The sequence below is a fragment of the Trematomus bernacchii genome, unplaced genomic scaffold, assembly GCF_902827165.1.
Source record: "Trematomus bernacchii unplaced genomic scaffold, fTreBer1.1, whole genome shotgun sequence".
Lineage (NCBI taxonomy): Eukaryota > Metazoa > Chordata > Actinopteri > Perciformes > Nototheniidae > Trematomus > Trematomus bernacchii.
This window is the reverse complement of record NW_022987655.1, coordinates 137,362-152,044: the sequence shown is the minus strand read 5'-3', so window position 1 is coordinate 152,044 and position 14,683 is coordinate 137,362.

Here is a 14,683-nt window from a genome sequence, read left to right as displayed (position 1 = left end):
CAATGGTCAAAAAAGACCAGCGCAGCGCCCCCCAGATCTGGCGCCCTAGGTGACTGCCTATGTCGCCTATGCCAAAAACCGGCCCTGAATCCCTTCATGCCTTCACCACCACCAGTGCATTCAAAACGTGTTTTTAAACCCTTCTGTTCAAAGTTGATATTTTGTTTCTTAAAAGATTAAATCTTTAAAAACATGCTGTTTGCCATTTTTAAAGTTTGATGGAAGAAATGAAATATAGGTCACTGACGTGGAGCTTTAGGCCTGCAATGCTTTAAAAGAAAATGTTGGTGATTTTTCAGCTTTGAAGAGTGAATATGGATGTTAAATTCACAAATGAGCATGGATCTTGAGCCATGATGTTTTTAAGGTACAGAAACATTCAGAATGCATGACGATTCCTTCAAAGGTTTTGAAATAGACCCCTAGTACTCTTAATTTATAAAGTAATAATACATGTGAATTATTGAGCTCATTAGTGGCCTGACTGGCCCTCCTAATTTGGTCTAAAAAAAGTCAATGATGATCATTGTGAAGGGGTGTCCAGCCCATATCAATAACAGACCAAACTACAGGCTCATGTTTTCATGTTATAGTAGGCCTACCTTACATGAACCTGTTTGAAACCTTAATGACCCCATGATGTGATTAATTATATCTTAAAACCTTTAACAACTATATTTAACTGTTCATAAATATCTACATTTATGTATAAATGCATGTGTAGCAGTTAGACAAACATAATTAATAGATCTCATTATTACCTATTTTATGTGTACTAAAAAATAAAGTTTACTAAACCCCCTTTTTGTTTTAATTTATTAATCAGACAAAATGATTTGTGCTTAAAGTCTCAAACGGATAGACTAGATTATTCATTAATTTGCCTAATAGTTGCTTAAAATGCTGCAATAACATTTGCAATTCGTTTTTAATCTGCCATGTACGGTATCAATGGCTCTCAGCCACCGTAGTGTCGTGTCAGGTGGGCGTGTCGTGTAGGGGGCGTGTCGTGTACTTGCTGCGGCTGCAGCTAGACCATATTGAAAAGTTGGGCCATTTTATCTTCATGCGCCAATGAGCAACTCTCATAGAATGAGGCCCCGCCTCCCACGCTGTATCCGGGGTTGCGGTCGAATAGTACAAAAATCAGCTCCTAAGTTCTAACCCTATCGTCTATTCCTTGACCTCTGAGTGAAACGTCACAGGGTTAAGGAATAGTGGATAGGAGAATTCAAAAGGACTTAGGAGAAGAGACTGCAGTACTTTAGAGAATCGACTGCACTTTCACTATCCGACGTGTTTATGATGCGCCAGCGGACGTCATGAATGTGCGTCTGCTGCTGTGGGGAAACTATGGAAACTACAGTTTTCTATTCAGCGGACTACAACATGGATGTTTAATAAGAACGAGGGACTACTGTAAACTCATCTAGAGACTCTGCACCGTGCTCTGATGCTGTTATGCTTTATGAACGGGGACAACAGAGAAACATATTCTTCATGACCAAAGTTGGAATTGAAATAAAAAAGGAAAGTGAAACTTATGCTCGTCACCCTCTCCCTCCGGTCCACATTAATACAAATGATCCCAATACGTATGATTGTATGAAAAGATCTTAAAATCAATACAAATGTATTTATTATAAACGTTAGTCCTTAACATCTATCACTGTGTATATCACCATTCAAACATCTTTTAAAAGTTGAACAAACCCCACACAGCTCAGTAAAGACTGTGAAATGTTGACTTTATTTGATAATTTCAGTAAAAACTAACGTTCATATTTCTGTTTTTGATTATAATACTGATGAACGTTCAAAACAAAGCACGTTGGCAACTTACCACATACGTTTTAAAATGCTTAATAAGCACCGTAACTTTCATGATATAATTTCTCGTTCATAATCGGTTGTTTCCGTGAACGGCCGACTGTTGTGTGACGGCAAATGCCGCGGCCGCAAGGCATTGTGGGGCAGCATTTTCTCCTCTCCTTTCGGTTAGGGAGGTCCAGTGGTTCCTAAGCTAAAGGAGGTTATAAAGGAAGTTTGAAACCTCCTTTCCTTTCATTTAGAGAATTCGAACGGCACTTATCATGGCTGCCACTGAGGGACTTCCGGGTCATTTCACTCCGTTAGGAAGGTTCCTAAGCTAAATGGACTATTCGACCGCAACCCTGGTCTTATTATACATCCATGAGTGATTCTACAATTTAGGGTACATTCCATGTCCATTGATGATAATTATAATTATTCTAACTATTTTCTTCAAAAATATCATATTTGACCTATTATTGGAAAGCATGTTATAATATCACACAAACATTATGTGCATCCTATGCTTTATTTAGCTTGAAATGTGTCATGATGTTCTTAAATTGTCAGGTTTTGCCATGTCCGTTTTTCAGTTGAGGGTGTCTTGGTTTCAAAATAATGAATAAAAACCATTAAAGTAAATTAAAAAAATTATTCATTTATTTCCAAAGTCTAAATACTAAAGAATAATAACATATTTTTAATTGATTTCCTCCTTTAAATAATTTAAATATCTTAATATATGAATGTCCGCAAAAGTTCTGTCAACTATGTTACTAACAGAACTCCCCCCTTTAACTCAAAAATGGTTTGTCCCAATACCATGTCACCAGCATCACATGATGCCATGTTCCTCTTTGGCAGACATTTTGAACACACGGTGGTGATTGTCCTCTACTTTTTTACAATATTTTATGTATAATAGCACATTGTCAATGAGTATATTAATTGACCATCAACAATGTTACGTACATTGTTATGGTTTACAATTGTTTAATGATTTTAATTCAATTATATGTTCAAATGTGATGTTAACCTGTTCAAGAAAATGACATGTGGTCATCCAAGCAAGGCCTACCATTGAAATGATGGGTCAAAATAGGGAAATTGTCAACTATGTTACCCAGTACTGTAATAACTGTAGTAACTAATGGCACATTTCCACTACACGGTCAGCCTCGGCCACGCTCGGTACGGCTTGGCCTTAACAGGGCCGACTCACTTCATGCTGCGCTTCCATTACAGTTTAGGAACTGGGGTAGTTACTATAGTAACGCAGTGTAGGCGGAGCCGTGACGTCATCTTCAATGAGAACTCCAGAAACACAACACAGCCGTTAGCTGTTAGCACTCAGAGCTCACAGCTCCTTATATATGTTCAGAAACTCGACAAAAGTTAAACAAGTACACACCACAGACTGCCTGTGTCATGGAGAATACAGTCGCTGCTTTATTTATGTCTGTATAGGCCGTTGTTGTGAGTGTGGACGGTCGGAGCATATACTGCGTTAGCTTAGCCAATCTCCATCTAGAAAAACACGTATTTTAAAAGGTGTTTCTCCTGCCGTCTGTCTGCAGACTTGACAAAGCATTAATTCATGGTTTTTACTAACCGGTATCAGTATGTTGTTACTTCGGCATCATTTTGAAACGTGTATTACAATTAAATCACGGTCAAATATGTCCATCTTGTTGTAGTTGTAGCCCCCTTGCCAGCGCTCCTCTCTCTAGTTTAGCATACTCAGCCCGACTCAGCCCTGTTTGTTGGCCTCGATAGAACCACAATTTTCTCGGGCCAGAAAAGACGTGAAAAAGTGGCCCCGGGCCGGGCCGGGCCGGAACAAGGCCTAGTGGAACCGCAACCAAAAACGGGCACGGCACGACACGGCACGCTTAAAGCGAGCTCCGCGCTGTAGTGGAACTGCGCCATTAGTTGACAGGTAACCTAGTCGACAATTTGTACGACATGTAGACGTCATTACACATCATTATCAATGGAATTTTGCACTTCTGCCTTGAAATTAACATAGTGCTGATGGTTAATAATGTGTCCAGTCAACTATGTTATTTGCGTCAAATGTTTGACTTCATTGTCAACTATGTTGCACCTCATTTTTTCAAATTTAAAATATCTAAAATAGTGCTTCTGATATCCTTTATAGTATAATGTATATCTACACAGGTTGGAGTTTTACATGACATCTCTTAAAACTATCAAAATGACCTGTATGATAGTTTTATAATACAAAATATCCCTAAACTTAATGACAGTGCTGAACATATCACATGAAAAAACAAAACTTTAATACAATTATTTTTTAAACTTTAAAAAATCTTTGGATATATGGTAGAATAGACTCAAGAGCCTTTCAAATTAGATTTTACTTGAAGTGCAGGACTTAATCAAATGATTGTAATGACATCAAGTTTGTCCGTAACATAGTTGACAAACTGAGTAGTGAAAACATCCTTTCCCTTAAAATAAAAAAAAATAAAAAAAATGTTAAGCTTTGCAACTAGTTACACTGAGGAATATACTAACTTGAACCACTGATTGTTCTATTGAGAAAGAACACTTTCTTTGTACTGTTTTGTTGATGTGAAATGCACCCTAAATTATAGAATCAGTCGGGGTCTCTCCTGATTGAAAGTTAAACCCAATAGGCCTACGCACATTCATCAGTTATTAAAGTAGGCTAAGTTAAACCCAATACTCACATTTATCAGTTACTCCTCACGTGATGCTTTCTCTCTGATACCGGACCGACATTTTATTTGTTTCCTCGTCACCGGCGCGCATTGCATCCTGGGATACGGTGGGCTGCGAGGAAGAGGACTCTTCAAATCTGGGAAAAGAAGAAGGCCGCTCTCCAACCCGCCCCTCCCCCCCTCTCTTCTGTCTATCCGCAGAATCAGAAGTCCTTTATTGGTCCCACAGAGGGACATTAACATGGGTACAGCAACAGTGGAGATAGATGCTGCTCCCAGACCGTAGTGGAGGAATACAGGGGAGGACTCTCTGCAGTCTTCCCGGACTGAAGCACCAGGCTTCGGCTTCAATAACCCACTCTGAAATGAGGCACACAGGCAGGCTGTTCCTTGGGAGGCCGCTGTGTTTCCTCAGGACTTTGTTATTCAGCTAACTGGAGACAGACTGATCACTGCTGCTACTCCCGCTCTCTTCCGGACACACACTACGCTCGCTCACTCTCGCTCTACACATGCACGCGCCACATGCACGCGCCACACCTCCCTCTCTCTCTTAAAGGGATAGGCGACCCCACTCTGCGTCACCCTGCTATTATAAGATAGCTAGATAGATAGATAGATAGATAGATAGATAGATAGATAGATAGATAGTGTTGGAGAAATACTGTTTTCTCCGCTCGTTGGGTTTGTTTTAATGCACATTTATTTATTTCAAGAGACTTTTATTTCATAATGACACATTTATTTATTTCAGGGGACTTGTATTTCATAATGACACATTTCCATTTCTTATATGCAAATGAACGGGGCGTGGTTAGCTCACAGATCCAGACCAAAGCAACAGCACCGCAACACTGACTCAATAGCCGCGTTCACACCGGAGTACTTTTCACCGTACTTTTCGCGTTTAGTTCCGTTAGTACCCCTTATGTCGCGTTCACACCAAAAAGAGTACTTAATCTCGGGAACTTTTACCCCCATTTTTTTTATCACTGCTGCTACTCCCGCTCTCTTCCGGAGACACACTACGCTCGCTCACTCTCGCTCTACACATGCACACGCCACATGCACGCGCCACACCTCCCTCTCTCTCTCTTAAAGTGATAGGCGACCCCACTCTGCATCACCCTGCTATTATAAGATAGATAGATAGATAGATAGATAGATAGATAGATAGATAGATAGATAGATAGATAGATAGATAGATAGATAGACACCATAGATCACAATATTTTACTGACAAAACTGGAACGGTATGGCATCAGAGGGTGGGATTAGACTAGGTGAGAGATTATTTAAGCAACAGACAACAATTTGTTGAAATCGGTGAACATAAATCAGAATACATGAACATAACTTGTGGAGTACCTCAGGGGTCTGTGTTGGGTCCAAAGCTGTTCATAATATACATCAACGACATTTGCAGAGTATCAAATATATTGAAATGTATTTTATTTGCAGATGACACCAATATTTGTTGTTCCGGTGACAATTTGAAACAGCTAATGGAAGTGATAACAGCAGAAATGATTAAAAGAGTAAAACATTGGTTTGACACAAACAAATTATCATTAAATATAAGCAAAACAAAGATTATGTTATTTGGAAAAGATAAAACAAATCCACAGGTGCAATTAATACTAGATAACATAAACATAGAAAGAGTATATAAAATGAAGTTCCTTGGTGTGGTTTGAGAGCACAACATCAGCTGGAAACCTCATATCACTCATGTAAAAGCAAAACTGGCTAAGACTATCGCAATATTGGGGAAAGCCAGACACATTCTGGACCACAACTCATTATGCTCTGTATAACACACTCATATTGCCATGTCTGATTTACTGTGTGGAGATTTGGGGAAACACGTACAAAACCAACCTACAGCCATTATGCACATTACAAAAAAGGGCTATAAGAGTTATCAATAATGTTGGATATCTTGAACACACTAATGTATTATTCTTGAAGTCACACATATTGAAGTTCACTGATCTGGTTACATTTAAAACGGCACAAATCATGTACAGAGCAAGACATAATCTACTTCCTCGGAAATTAAAAACATTGTTCGTAGACAGAGAGGGTGGGTATCATTCGAGAGGAAATCTACATTTGAAACAACTCAAGGTCAGAACAACTCTGAGAAGTATGAGTATAACAATCTGTGGGGTGATTTTATGGAATGGTTTGGAGCAGGAGTTAAAACAAAGCACAAGCATAATTCAGTTTAAAAGGATGTACAGAAACACTTTTTGGGAAAACTATGAGAATGAAGAGAGGTGATCGAAGATGAGAAATAATTGTATATGTATGTATAAATGTAAATGTAAGTAGGAATAACTTGCATAATAACTTAAAGGACATAATTAATCAAGTAAGGGGTGGGAATTAATAAGCATTTGCTTCCTCCTACTCCCTTTCGGACACATATGATTTATTATTATTATTAATATGAAGACTTTTTTTGTTGAATATATAAATATTATCATGAATGTTTAACAATACGGTATTCTGTTTTTCACATTTGTTATTTTGTATTTGTTTTGTTTTTTATCTGTTCCAAATAAAGATTGAAATGAATAGATAGATAGATAGATAGATAGATAGATAGATAGATAGATAGATAGATTATTTATTGTTTTGTATTTTTGAAGAGTGCTTCATGTATGCTTGAACTTTGTTTAATGTTGTTGAGGCAAGTTTTCTTACCGGAAGTCATGTGACCTCTAGCCCGGATGTTTACAATGTTTGTGAGAGAGTAAAAAGGCACGAAAATTTGTAAACACCGGTCTAGGCAAATACGTTTTCACGCTGTTTCATAATTGTACCAAGAAGGAAATAAACATGATTGTGAACATCAGTTCGATGCGTAACGTTCTTTCAAGACCAAGTTACAGTGTGTGTACCTTTGCGTTTGGTTGCTGGTAAGGGAGACGAGCAAGCGCTTTGATCTTCAACGCCAAGCTCGCTTGTTTCCAATCCTGAGAGTTGCTGATTTTCCTCGCCTGAAACACACGATTAGTGCCATGAGTTAGAGAAGCAAATTACAGAAACACTGCACACTTATTCACAAGTCAAAACGTTTTCATAGCGGGCGAGAATATCTAGCTAGCTAGATGTTATTAGCCAGCTCGGGGCCGGCCTGCTAACAGTGTTAGCCAGTTCAGCCTAGCATGGCTAGCTCGATCTACTGAGCAAATAAAAGTACATCTGAGACCATTATTGTGCAGATTAAAACCCCAGTGCATGTAGTTGATTTTACCTTCGTCGTGGTCGTCGTCATTGGCAACTGAATCCGCCGTTTGAGCGGCCTCCCACATCATCGTGCCCGAATCGAAGGTCGATGCTGTGCCGGAGAATGAAGGTCTGTGGCCTAGCAGAGCATCCAAGCGCTCGTACCATTTACTGGTCTTCCGGTCGTTACCACTCTTGTTATAATAGTCTTTAATTTTTTTGTAGTCCTGCCTGAGTTTCTTTATTTTTAGCCGGTATGCCGTGGCGCTGTGCACGATTCCCAGGTCGAGTAACTTTTTCGAACAACGCTCGAACATTTTGGAGTTGGGTACTGGCTTCAGTAGCATTCCCTGGGTCGCATCCTCGGAGTAGATTTCCAGAAGCGCCGACACCTCCTCATCACTCCACCGCTTCGATTATTTATTGATGCTTGCCATAACTACTTTCAAAACAAACTACTCTCCGTTGGTGCGCTGGGTTTTTGTAGCGAGCAAATAAAATGGCGGCTCTACAAAACATTTCAGAGTTTTACGGGGCGCGGTTTGCAATTCGCCCAGCCAATCAGAACTGGGGCACTTTTTTCCCCAAGGAAAGTACGATCTCTCAGCAGGCACTGAAAATGGGGGTAAAAGTTCCCGAGATGAAGTGCTCTTTTTGGTGTGAACGCGACATAAGGGTTACTAACGGAACTAAACGCGAAAAGTACGGGGAAAAGTACTCTGGTGTGAACGCGCCTATTGAAGACCACTTTGGAGAGACTACAGAGCCAAGGTAAGCTTGTTAGCATTTTTAGCTACCTAGCGCCAAATGTTTTGATGTCCGTTTTTGTTTATAACGTCGCGATTTCGCATAATTCAGTGATAATGTGGGTACCCTTCAATTCTGTGTCACCTCACGATGTGAAACGATGTCATGGATGTGGAGAAAAGATAAATAATAAGGTTTTGTGAGTGATTTTCGGTGCAGTAATCTGTTAGCATTTTTCGCTCGTTGCTAATTCAGAGGCTCAGCGTTAGCATTGTGGGTTTTCTTTTGAAAAAAAAAAAAAAAAGATCAGTTAGATGAGTTTCTTCCCGTTACATGGATATAAAACATTCATAGTTTAGCCCTCAGACACTGTTTCCTGCAAGATGTTGCGGCAGTGCCCCGGTACCGGTTAAGGTCATAATAATAATAATAATAATAATAATAATAATTGATGGATTAATGTCATTATAGTATTTGAGCTTGTTTCAGATGAACTAACTACAGGTATGTTATCCGTATTTATACACTACCAGTCAAAAGTTTGGACACACCTTCTCATTCGAAGTTTTGTATTTATTTAAATTGTTTCTGCATTGTAGATTTATACTTAAGACATCACAACTATCAAATAACACATATGGAATTATCTAGTAAACAAAAAAGTGTTAAAAAAATCCAGAACACAAAGCCACCCTTTTTTAGAGCCTTTTTCCCCTGCACGCAACAATGGACTGGCCAGTAGTGCTATAAATTCCTGCAGTGTGGAGATGAGGGGGGGTATGTGAGTTGCTCTTGGGCAGAAGAGCACACAGGATGTCACCCATTTGTGTGACGTTTTGTTTATGCGTTAAATGCTAGATTGTGTCTGTTTATATCTACAATAAAGTACATCAATTGGACATGAAAAAGGCAGGCTACAATAAAGCACTTTACAAGGGAGGAACAGTGTTTCATGTCGGAATAAGCGTATTGTACATGTTCATGTATTGTACAGTAGTGTACAATACAGAGACATATACAATATTAAATAAAGTACATCGATTGGACATGAACCAGGCTTCAATAAAGCACTTGACAAGGCAGAAATAATGTTTAAAATGTTGGGGAAAGTGCTTTATTGTGGCCTGCTTCATGTCCAATTAATGGACTTTGATTTGTAGTATATATGTCTCTGTATTGTACAACATTGTACAATACATCGATACATCATTAATTGGACATGAAGCAGGCTACAATAAAGCACTTTACAAGGGAGGAACAGTGTTTCAAATGCGGGGAATAGTGCACCAAAGGACGGACTAAAGACATCCAGCATGTCTCCCTAACATGTGCACCACCACCACCACCACCACCACCACCACCACCACACATCCATAACCATGCGCACCATGAGTGCCTCCCCGGTGCTGATGGAAAGTGGCGCTTTAGCTGCCCCTGGGAACCTTAACGCTGTCCGCCCGACCGCCCCTCAGCATCCAATTTCGGCCTTCTTATTGGCACCACCACCACTTCATTTTTCTTCAGTTTTGGGCCGTTTGACCCGGTTCCTTCTACCTGGGGCACTCCCCAGTCCCGAGTGTCCCCAGTCGGCCCTTCCACTGAAGGGGTGGTGGTGCCAATAAGAAGGCCGAAGTTGGATGCAGAGGGGCGGGTGGGCGGGGTAGCATTAAGGTTCCCAGGGGCAGCTAAAGTGCCACTTTCCATCAGCACCGGGGAGGTGCTCTCCTTGGTGCTGAACCCTGTAAGGCAGAGGAGGGTGAAAAAAAGTTAGAGTGTGTGAACCTCCAGCCCAGAAGGGGTGGTGGTGTCGTGAAGAAGGACGAATATGGATGCTGATGGGCGGACAGTAAAGCACCACAAAATCCAGCCCCCTTTTAGGATTACCAGGGGCATGAGGTTCTGGCGGGTGTGAATATCTGGGTTTAGTCCGTGGGGGAGTGCTTAAGTGCGGGTCCCCGGGCACTCACGGTGTGCAAGGTTATGGAAGTGCCCATGTTAGGGACACATGCTGGAGGTCTTTAGTCCGTCCTTTGGGGGTCTTGGAGCCGCCAAAGAGAGGTGCATTTCCCGGTCTCTTTCCTGGAGGATGGAAATAACCTAAGTGCCCATGTTAGGGACACATGCTGGAGGTCTTTAGTCCGTCCTTTGATGCACTATTCCCCGCATTTTAAACACTGTTCCTGCCTTGTCAAGTGCTTTATTAGTTCATGTCCAATTTATGTACTTTAATTTGTATGTACATGTATATGTATTGTACACTGTTGTACAATACACATACATACAAATTAAAGTGCTTAATGTCCAATTAATGTACTTTAATTTGTATGGTATATGTGTATGTATTGTACACTGTTGTACAACACATATACATATATAATCTCAGGTGCTGCGTTGCAGCATTCAGTGTAATTTGCTTTCATTGGGTTCAACGCGTCATAGAGCGACCAAGTCATTTCATTGGACGAGAGGCATACTATGGGAGCTGGTCACAGGGATACATTCAAATTTAGTCAGTAATTTGAGGAACTGTCGAAATGGCGAACGCATTTAAGTCTCCGGTTTGGGAACATTTTGGTTTCGCAGTTACGTACAAGGATGACGGACAAAAACAGGTGGACCAAACCAAAGCTGTTTGTCGGCATTGTTCAACTAAAATGTGTTACGCGACTGGCAATACATCAAACTTGCACACTCATTTGAAAAGGCATCACCCGAACGTGAATATCACCGGTACCAAAAGAAAAATGACTGAAGTGCAAACCCAACTCCCACTAGCATTTAAGCCTCCACCACTCGCAAAAAGTTCAGACAGAGCCAAAGCTATTACAAATGCCAAATATCCTTATGTTGCCATGTTAGCAAAGCGCTACCTGGCTGTATCTGCTACCTCTGTCCCTAGCGAGAGGGTGTTCTCCACAGCAGGAGACATTGTTAGTGCCAGCAGATATGCCCTTTCGGCACACAATGTGGACAAGTTAATTTTTATTTAAAAAAAACATGAAAATACAATAACAAGCAAGCAAGTCCTAATGTCAAGCTGGCTGCTTAGGTGAGTACTAGTACAGTACAGTAGTAGTACTGATCCTGTTTCAATCACATTAGTATGCATACAAAGTGACAGGTCACACCCCCCACTAATTATGCTAATGACCCCCTTTGATATGCTAATGACCCCTTTGTTCGAGGTGGTATCGCGTGTAGGTGTGATATTTCCCCCTGTAGTAGATCCGAAGTTTATTCGTCTTAATGTTAAGGTTTTTCTGCTCTTGAGTCATGAATGTAATATGTGCACTGAAATCTATATAAAATAACATGAGTAGCTCGTGGCCACTTTCTTTTTTCAAAAGTAGCTCCAGTTTCGAAAAAGGTTGGAGACCCCACTAATTATGCTAATGACCCCATTTGATATGCTAATGACCCCTTTGTTCGAGGTGTTATCGCGTGTAGGTGTGATATCACAGTTAGGTGTGATATCCTTTGATGTGACGGTGAGGTGTTATCACGTGCAAGTGTGATATTTCCCCCTGTAGTAGATCCTTTGTTGTCTAATCTAATTACCCTTTGATGTCTGTCCTTTGATGTAAGGGGGATGAGGTGTTATAACATGCCGGTGTGATATCACACCGGCATGTTATAAGCCTTTGATGTCAATCTAAGTACCCTTTGATGTCTGTCCTTTGATCAGTGTTTGTAACTAGTGTTAATTAAGGCAGTCTCTTTGAAGTTGTGTGAGACTGTCTCGCACCCCGTCCCCCTCGCACCCCGTCCCCCTCTCACCCCTTCCTGTCACCCCCCTTCCTTTTGCTGTGATGCCTGAAGATAGAGGTGGGGGTGGAGCTAGGTAAAAAAAGAAATCTGTGCAAACTAAATAAAAAGCCACTCATTTACACTCACCAAGTCACCTAAAACGTTCAAAAAGAAAATGGCTAAGAGACGCATCGATATGGGTTTAATCAGTGAGACGCCTGTGACAACTTACCGCCATCCGTCGGGAGCGCCAGTCAAGAAACGGATGCAGTATCTGTGCCGGGTTCAGACCCTCCGTCAGAGGCTCTTCATGAAAATGGAGTCTGGATGTGTGAGACTGTCTCCACCCCGTCCCCCTCACACCCCTTCCTCTCCCCCTTCCTGTCACCTCCTGATTTTGCTATCAGCCATTAATTTTCACTCACTAAGTCACCTAAAACTTTTATTGTCCTCTCTAAATTAGATTCGTTTTTAATATGATTTGTGTTAACTAAGGATGTTCTCTTAAGTTGTATGGCTTGTGAACTAATGTTTAATTACTTTACTAACTACAAGGGACTCTCTTTTTGAAAAGAGGGTAATACTAATTTAAAAATATGTTAATGACCCCCTGATATTGTATTTGTAATGTTTAATTACTTCACACAACTTTAAAAGCCCCTATGAAGTTGTTGTTATCTAAGGATGTTCTTTTGAAATTGTATGGCTTGTGAACTGGATGTTCTCTTAAGTTGTATGGCTTGTGAACTAATGTTTAATTACTTTATTAACTACAAGGAAGTCTCTTTGAAGAGGGTAATAATAATTTAAATATCTTAATGTCCCCTTGATCTTGTCTTTTTTATTGTTTAATTACTTTATTAACTATAAGGAAGATGTACTGGTGTGTTTCCCTAGATCAGGGGTGTCAAACTAAATTTCAACCCGGGCCACATCAGCATTATGGTTGCACTCAAAGGGCCGGTTGTAATTTTAATTATATATAAATATACATATGTAAATATATAATATATATTATATAATGTATTATATTACATAGTTGGCCCTGCATTGGATTATTATCAGTTCTGTTAATATCTTCCTAAATAACTACGTCTGAAAGCAGAAGTCTAGGGCAAATAATTGAAAGTAAATATTCAACAATTACACCAATTGTATTGTATATTATATTCTTTGCAAGCTCTTGCGGGCCACATAAAATTAGGTCGCGGGCCGGATTTGGCCCCCGGGCCTTGAGTTTGACACCCCTGCCGTAGATGATGTAAATAGTCTAAGTGCCATGTTAGGGGGACATCACGGAGCTCAGGAGTCTGCCCTTGGAGGCTTGGAGAGCGGACAAAGAGAGGTGTATTTACCGGTGTTGAGCCCTGGATGATGTAAATAGTCCAAGTGCCATGTTAGGGGGACATTACGGAACTCAGGAGTCCGCCCTTTGAGGTATAGAGAGAGGTGACGGAGCTCTGGGGACACTTCTTCTTCTTCACAACACTTCGCTGGAACCACAGCGAGAGGCAGAGCTGCAGCCGTCCTATTCATCACCTTTGTCTGTTTCATTTACAACGCTATTTAATTAAAGTAACCAAATTGAACCTTTTCAGAGACTCCATTAGTCTCTTTATTTCAAGCTTCTCTCCTGGGACGGGAGAGAACCAACACAAATCAACAGCCTGTAGAAAACGGCTTATGCCACAATAGGATAGCAACAAGTAGTCAAGATAGTCAGTTTAGCTTCGGTTGCTGTTGCATAACTGCGGTCAACTCAGCCGTCTCTCGCGTTCGCTTGGTCAAATCAGCAGCTATTCATTTTTGAGTGCGCAATTAATAGCGCCTTTACGGTAATCGCTGTACAAGAGTAAAATAATGCATGTTTTTTTCTGCTTTATTTGCAATACAAGTCATTTGTACCATAAGTTCTTAATAAAACTGACACTGTTTGACTCAGTCCTAGTTTGACTGCTACAATAAAATTAAGTAGGCTACTTTTACTGTGTACTTTTTGGCTAATACTCTCTCAAAGTCCCTGAGAACAAAATCATGCCACTTCTGCTATATTTGATGAGATAAAATGATTTTTATCCATAAGTTCTTAATAAAATTGGTACTGTTGGACTCAGTACTTGTTAGACTACTACCACAAATACAATGAAGTAGGCCTACTTTTATTGTGTACTTGTTGAGTAATACTCTGTCAAACTCCCTTCCCGAGTACAATAATGCATGTTTTTAGCTATCTTTGATGAGAGATAAAATGGTATTTTGCCAAAAGTTCTTAGTTAAATTGATACTGTTGGACTCAGTACTACTTGGACTACTACCACAAGTACAATCAAGTACTTTTACTGTGTACTTTTTGAGTAATACTAGGTCAAACTCCTGTCCTGAGTACATTCTTTCATGTATTCTGCTATCTTTGATAAGAGATAATATCTATA